This window comes from Vicia villosa, unplaced genomic scaffold (genome assembly GCF_029867415.1).
Source record: "Vicia villosa cultivar HV-30 ecotype Madison, WI unplaced genomic scaffold, Vvil1.0 ctg.000509F_1_1, whole genome shotgun sequence".
NCBI classification, from domain to species: Eukaryota; Viridiplantae; Streptophyta; class Magnoliopsida; order Fabales; family Fabaceae; genus Vicia; species Vicia villosa.
The window spans coordinates 27,582-35,171 of NW_026705242.1; the positions used below are offsets into that span (position 1 = coordinate 27,582).

General features: G+C 29.1%; 1 long non-coding RNA gene across 5 annotated transcripts; it reads right to left on the reverse strand.

Annotated features, from left to right (window-relative positions):
• Window positions 1–686: 686 nt before the first annotated feature.
• LOC131629121 (uncharacterized) lies at window positions 687–4,246 on the reverse strand. Of its 5 annotated transcripts, none has more exons than XR_009291963.1 (5): window positions 3,257–4,246; window positions 2,874–3,112; window positions 2,022–2,157; window positions 1,487–1,548; window positions 687–888 (listed from the first exon to the last, which is right to left on the reverse strand). It is a non-coding gene; the product is annotated as an uncharacterized LOC131629121 (long non-coding RNA). The 5 variants fall into 5 exon arrangements; XR_009291962.1 differs by lacking the exons at window positions 687–888; window positions 1,487–1,548 and adding an exon at window positions 1,555–1,928 and having other exon boundaries at window positions 2,874–3,055; window positions 3,257–3,313; window positions 4,115–4,246; XR_009291961.1 differs by lacking the exons at window positions 687–888; window positions 1,487–1,548 and adding an exon at window positions 1,555–1,928 and having other exon boundaries at window positions 3,257–3,313; window positions 4,115–4,246.
• Between the last annotated feature and the right edge of the window lie 3,344 nt (window positions 4,247–7,590).

Sequence of the window (7,590 nt, forward strand, 5' to 3'; positions counted from 1 at the left end):
GAGGAATGTCAATTTAAGATTAACGAAACATAAAATAGATTAAATGAATCTATACGTAGTATCTATGTAAAAATAATAAATGAACATGGAAATGCAATAGTCATTCGTATCTTAGGTACTTCGATAAGGCTAGGTTGTTTGTGATATACAATTATTATTATAAAATCACTGATAACTGAAAAATATTTATAAAAAATATTTAACAAATCACCAACATAATAAATTTAATATGTCTAATAACTATAAATATTTACAAATATGACTAATAACTATAAATATTTACAAATATCCTGATAGTTATAAATATTGATAATATTTTGTTATTTAAATAAAAAAAAGTATTGTGGTGATAGTGTCCCATGAAAATAGTGAATTTATGCTAATTATAAATATTTATGATATTTTGTTGATTAAAATAAAAAAGGTATTGTAGTGATAGTGTCCCGTGAAAATTTCTTAGATTAATAGCTTTTAATTTTAATTAGTATTTATAATTTATTTAAATGCAATTATAAAATATGAAATAATAAATATTATTGTATAATACAATTTAGACTATAAATTGTTCCAAACATCTCATATTTTATTCAAAATATTTTATTCAAAAGGAATTGAAAAATTTGAATTTATAGAACTCAAATCTTCTAATCATCTAATGCCATATTAAGAGTGGTATATAAGATATAGTATTAATGAAAAGGTGCGTTGCAATAAACATTGAGTTAATGTATCAAGATGCATATAATGTCATAAGTAATAAAAAGTAATTACAGTAGCAAGTGAAATTCAGTTTTCATTATTTCAAAAAGTGCATCAATAGTTAAATAATGAGAAAAAGATGCAATTGTATGTAAAAAAAAGCTCTGAAGAATTCAAGGAAAGGGAAACCTACAAAATAGAAAAAGTAAAATGTCAGCAGTGATTTATTTGGGAATAAATAAAATACAAGGTAGGATATTAAGTTAAAATATTAGATATCATTAAATTCATCATTAATCATGGCTTGTTGTCGAGGTGTCCTATAAATATATATAGTAAACCAAAAGTAAAACACTCAACTTAAGTGCAGATGCATTGGCAATGTTGTATAGTCGAGGTGTCCTATAAATATATATAGTAAACCAAAAGTAAAACACTCAACTTAAGTGCAGATGCATTGGCAATGTTGTATATTGAGTTAAAACCCATGTATGAATAATAGATTGAAAATAATGAAAAAACCAGAATATATGTTTACAAAAACAGACAACCAACCAAGTAACTATTTGAACAGCTCGGACACATGTCAGTATTAATCTTATGTAGAAGTTTTTATGTATATATACTACTCTAGGAAAATGTTAACAAATTAGATGGATAAATTGAAATGTAAAACAGACATCTACATGGTAGTCCACAAATACAGAATAATATAACAGACATGTACATGATAGTTGACAATTTAGAAGAGTAATTAAAGTGAAGAATGAAAACTACATTGTAATACCTGTGATGGTTTGTTTGATAGCATTTGTCTTCCATCTGTCAATGATTATGAAAAAATAAATCCTAAAATAACAGAAATATGATATATTAATAATAATAATAAATTTTAACTTATTATATATTTGACTCTATAGAGATGGAACCGAACTAATATAAAACCAATTGAGATGGAATCAAGTTTATATATGTGATTTACCCAGTAAATTGAAAAAAAGTTATGTTAATACATGGTATATCTTATGGAAAATAGTTTAAGGTATGCTAAGCTTATACTCTAATACAACTCAGTCTCACAAACTCCACTTCCTTGCTACTCTCTTCATGCCAAGAACATCAGTATCTATCGATAGTATATGTATCAGTTTCCTCTGTAAGAGAATTGGACCTATGAGGCAATGAGGTTCAGCCTGCTGAAGATTCTTTCCTCGTACCAGCTTACACAGCTTAACATTAAACATAAGAAAATCAGAGGAACTAAGATTGCTAACTTCAGAGAAGATAGAAAATTGTAATAAACAATTTACTTAGATACACACCTATGTCTCATTTCAGAAACTGAATTTGGCTTGTGTATTTATGAGCATTGTATGTAGACATGACTCCCATTTTAGTTGGTGGTCTTGACATGATTTTCTGCCTTGTGTTTGAAATCACGAGCAAAGTGAAGCCATTCTGAACAACATGAAAAGTATAAAGCACAAGATTTACAAACCAATCTAAGTCATAAAAGGAATCTTTAGAAGGGTTAAAAGATGTCATAAACATTGTGATTGTGTTTGAAATATATGAATAATGAACATGAACATGAACACGAACATACAAAACAGAGAAGGTAAGTACATAAAGTGTAATGTTATCAACAGATTTAAGAGAAACTATGGTTAGGAGAAACTATGATAATGAAAAAGTTTCAAAATTAATAATCTTTATTAAAATAGATCTACAATTCTAATAATAAAATAAACTCAAAAGATGTTAAGAGAACTTGGGTTTACTTCCAAGAGAACATCTCAAATTCCTGCAAAAACTTAATCTTAGCATCGACATTTCCTGTTCAATATGTTGCTAAGTTCCTGACATTTTTAAAGTGAATGAATAAACAACAACTCTGATTCGATTCAGGCACAATAAATTTGAGTAACAGAACAGAATACTAATTTTCTGGTTTGCAGTTTAATATGTAAGATTTTATTTTTCCAAGTTCAATTAGTGGAAGAGAGCCAGTTATCACAATCTTGATTTTAGCATGAACATTCTTTCAGACTTTAATAGATTAGCATAAACTCCATATAAAATCCTCTTGTGAAACCTGTGTATATAACTTTACCTCAATCACATAACTTAAACAGACAAACATTTTGAACATAATTGAATAAATGCATGCATACCTTCAAGAAATCCAATAGCCAACTCTGTGGAGCCTTCCCTAAGCATCTTACAGCCTCAGACCCCTCTGCAGAACTTGTGTCCCCTGAATTACATTGCTAGAGGGGTTCATAATTGGTAATAAGGAAAATAGAACCTCCATGCATCTCTCAACATGTGATATATGCTTGGTAACCTGGGAGATCTTCAAAAGGCACCTTAATATATCAATAATTGTACCAGTATGTACAGAACTACCTTGCTGAATTTGGACAAGACATAAATTGAGAAAAATGAGAGACCAATAAAAGTAAACAACTTAGTTAATAATAAACTTGTAAGTAATAAGTATAGGATGTATATAAAGAGTGATTTTTCTATATAAATTGTGATATTTATGAACTACCTTGTGATTTTTCAGAAACTACTCTTCCAGAAATTGCAACAACCAAGGGTGATTTTTCTGCTTCCAGCAATTGCGGTGAAAAGTGAAGAATCCCAAGCATGATCAGAAACCATAGTAGTACAAATTACAATATCAGTAATCAAGTAGTAAGCTACAATATAATGAAGATGCATATAAATGCTATAAAAGCTAAAAAAAACATCACCTTGGCACAGATTTTCAAAAAACAAACCTTTCATCAAGGAGGATGATTATAGATAGTTTGCAGGTGACTGAGATACAAAACAAAATTAAGAGAAAATTCATAATAGGTGGTCTAGAATGGTTGGTCAGAAAACTAAAAAACAAACCAATTTTTGTTAGACATAAAGTTTATAAAAATCAAAACTTTATAAAAATCACAACTTTATACAAGCAAACCTCAGTTTCTTAGTTCCTAACAAATTTGTTACAGGTTATACTCTGGAACATCAGCATACCAGGGTTTGGAAAATAAACTCGCAGCTATAACCAGACCGAAATATACAAAAGTTTGGACTCTTAAACACACAATTCGAAACATGAACCTCCATGAACATGTTTACACGATTATGAAACTAAAACACATGAATATGACATAGATGGTGTTGATTTTCCAAACATTCTCATCAATACATCACATACACAGATTTACGTTTCCAAAACTTTTGAAATCTCTTAACTGCATAAAATCTAAACTGTAGAAATCTCACTGATTTATAAAAATCAAAACTTTAAAATCTCAAAACTTTATAAAAATCAAAACTTTATAAAATCAACTTATAAAGCTCACAACAAAACATGATGAAGAGCTACCTGTAAAAAGACATAGCTTCTTACCTGTGGAAGGCGCTTGGAATGGGAGAAGGAGAACCCGAAAATATCTCTCGCTGGGAATGTATGGACAGAGAAGGGAGCAAATAGAATGAATGAAGAAGAGAGAATGAGAGTGAAATAGTATTGAAAAGGTGTATCAAGTAGTCTATCAGGTAATGCATTACTTCATCCAATAGAAATACCCAATGGTTAATGCTCTATTAGCAAAGAATCAATAGGAAAAATGAAAAAAAGGTGCCACTTGGAAGAATGGTAAAATCTGATTGGTGGAAATAAAATTTGAATTAGCAAATTACCATTATGGGCATTTCTTAGTGCAAAGTTAAAATGAAAGAAAGGTAATTTAGGGTGTTAATAGGCATGTTATAATCTTAGTTAGGTAGTTGACAATCCAATCTTGTGGCGACATGTGTCATGTGTACTAAAATAAATTAAAAAAAGTTGAGACAAATATACTAACACCAAAGCACTGTCGGAGATGGAGGAGTTTTGCGGGGTCATGTGCGTTTTGCAGCAAACTTGCTCCGGTTTTGAATTTTCAGAATTTTATTTTCACAGATTTATTGTTCTATGTGGTGACTGTGTATGTGTGACAATGGTTGTGTTTGAAGGGAAGATTGAGGGATGGTGACTACATGTTAGAGTTGTGTGAGAAGGCTTAAGGTGCTATTTTGTTTGTTAATGGTGTTGAGTATTGAAGATGTTGAATTTTTGAATTTGTGGGGGTTTGTTTTCTGCCGAAGGATATTCCTGAAGTAGGAGTGACATAGAGTGCTCTTGTGTACGTGTGAATTGGCCCCCTGGATGTAAGAAAATGGTCCAATTTATATTGAAAAAATAGTTAAATTAGAAAAGGTAAATAATTAAAATAAGAATCAAGATTTATGATAAAATTAACATAAAAAATATTTGCTTTGATTTTTTCTATATAGGTAGAGAAAATCAAATAAAAGACTTTAGTGTCAATTGATTTAGATCAAAAGCTACCATTTTAATATTTTTGAATTTTTTACTATTCTATTAATTAAATCAATATTTTAATGAAAAATAATATTTAAAAAAATGTTAAATAATAAAAACGAAAATTAATAATAAAAATTTAAAAAGTACAATTTCAATTATTTTTATAATTTTTAAATATAAATGGAACCAAAGTTAGTAACAAATAACAAGTAAAAAAATATCACAAGTGAGATTCAAACCCATGATCTTACACTTAAAAGTCTTGCCTCTTTACCAATTATACTGACTCATTTATTTGTGATAAGAAACCACCTGTAAGTATACGAAGGTCAAATATTTGTTACAAATAATCTAAAGTAAACTATTTTATATTTTTTTAAATAAGCAAAATTTAATTAACGTTAAAATGTTAGTATAAATAAATCCAAAATCTTGCAAAACCCAAAGTTTAAGATAATTTGACTGTTAGAAATAGGGCGGATAATTTTTGGGGTATGACAACAACAAACGGTTCTAACGGATCTGGCAAAATCAAAATAGGAGCAGAAGTCGATCTTCTCTTAAGCTCTTGAAAATTCGCTTCACATTGCGAAGTCCAAATAAAAGCTTGACCCTTCCTAGTCAACAACGTCAACGACAGAGATAACTTAGAAAATCCCTCAATGAACTTCCTATAATAATCAGCCAAATCAAGAAAACTTCTAATCTCAGAAACAGACTTAGGAGCTTCCCACTGAGATACAGCCTCAATCTTCGAAGGATCAACAGAAATACCTCCACTAGAGATCACATGGCCAAGAAAACTCAATTCCTTCAACCAAAACTCACATTTAGAAAGCTTAGCAAACAACTTCTTCTCTTTCAACACCGATAACACAATTCTCATATGCTCAGTATGATCATCTTCACTCTTGGAATAGATCAAAATATCATCAATGAACACAACCACAAACTTATCAAGATAATCATAAAAAATCCTATTCATATACTCCATGAATACACCAGGTGCATTAGTCACACCAAACGGCATAACTGAATACTCATAATGACCATACCTTGTTCTAAAAGCAGTTTTCTGAATATCCTCCTGTTGTACCCCAAAATTTTCCCTCATACATTTGCAAACGTCATTTTATTTCGAATAAGTGACGTAGCACAATTGGTAAGGATTTGAGGTTAAAAAGTACATGAGCGAGAGGTCCCGGGCTCGAATCTCACTTCTAACATTTCTCCGCACACACTATTAGGAACTAACAATTACCAACTTTTCAATTCACTCTCTCACAACTAAACCTTACCCCATTCTCCATTCCTAATTTCTACACGTACAAAACAATTCACCGCAATTTCTACACTATACTAACATTTTTTTACACAGTTTTCTTCAATTTCTTTTCTTTCAAGAGTCTCTTCAATATCTTTTGTTTTTTTTTGTTCATGGCCAATGATTTAACATGAGGCCTCCCTTTACAAAAGTTTTTCTCAATTTTAAATCTTTCAAAAAGTTTTTGGCCAATGATTTAACATGAGGCCCCCTTTTCAAAAGTTTTTTCTAATCTTTTCAAAAACCTTGTTTTGGCCAATGATGATACTTGAGGCCACCTTTTATCAAAATTCTTATGTTTTTAACCTCTTCTTTATTTTTCGAAACACTTTCTTTCAACCCCTTTTTAAAAACCTCTTTCAAATACTTTGTCTAGAATTAGAATATTTTTGGCCAATGATGATACCTGAAGCCTGAGGCCTGTTTTTTTTTTAAATCATTGGTTTGACCATTGTTGCTACATTTTAGTTTAAATTTATGTTTTACGATTATAATCTTTTTTTAAAATCCTTGGGAATTTTTTCCCTTTTAGCCATGATCTTGTAGAAATTGTAGATTATATGAGGTCAAACTCTATTTTTAATATTTTTTCATTATAATTATTATTATTACTAATCATTGTTAATTACTTCTATTATTATTATTATATTATTGTTATTATTACTATTATATTAGTATTATATTATTATTATTATTATTATTATTATTATTATTATTACTATCCGATTTTTTCAGGTACTTCCTTTGGCTAAAGAGGAGCGAGTGTAAATCCTATCTACACTAGTTTTTTACTCCATTTTTTAATTAACCATTAACCCTGTTTTTTTTCTTTTCTCATCACCAAACCTTTAAGTGCAGGAATATGGGTTTACCATTGTTAGGGCATAAAGCTTTTGCCTCTTCGAAAACCCCATTGGTACACCTTGGACTTTCCAGCCTGCGCCACACCAGATTGCTCGCTAAGTTTTTTTCTAATTTTTTTTATTTTAATTATAACTACTTCTTTTTTTAACTAAAATCTTTTTTATTATTCTTAATTAATTCTTTTTTTTACACTTAACTCATTTTAAAAAAATAATAATAAAATTTAGTTTTAAATAATTTAGTTTTTAGATTAAATAATTTAATTAAATTTATTTAGGTTAAATAGTTTAGTTTTTTTAATAATAATTTAATAAATTAGGATTTAAAA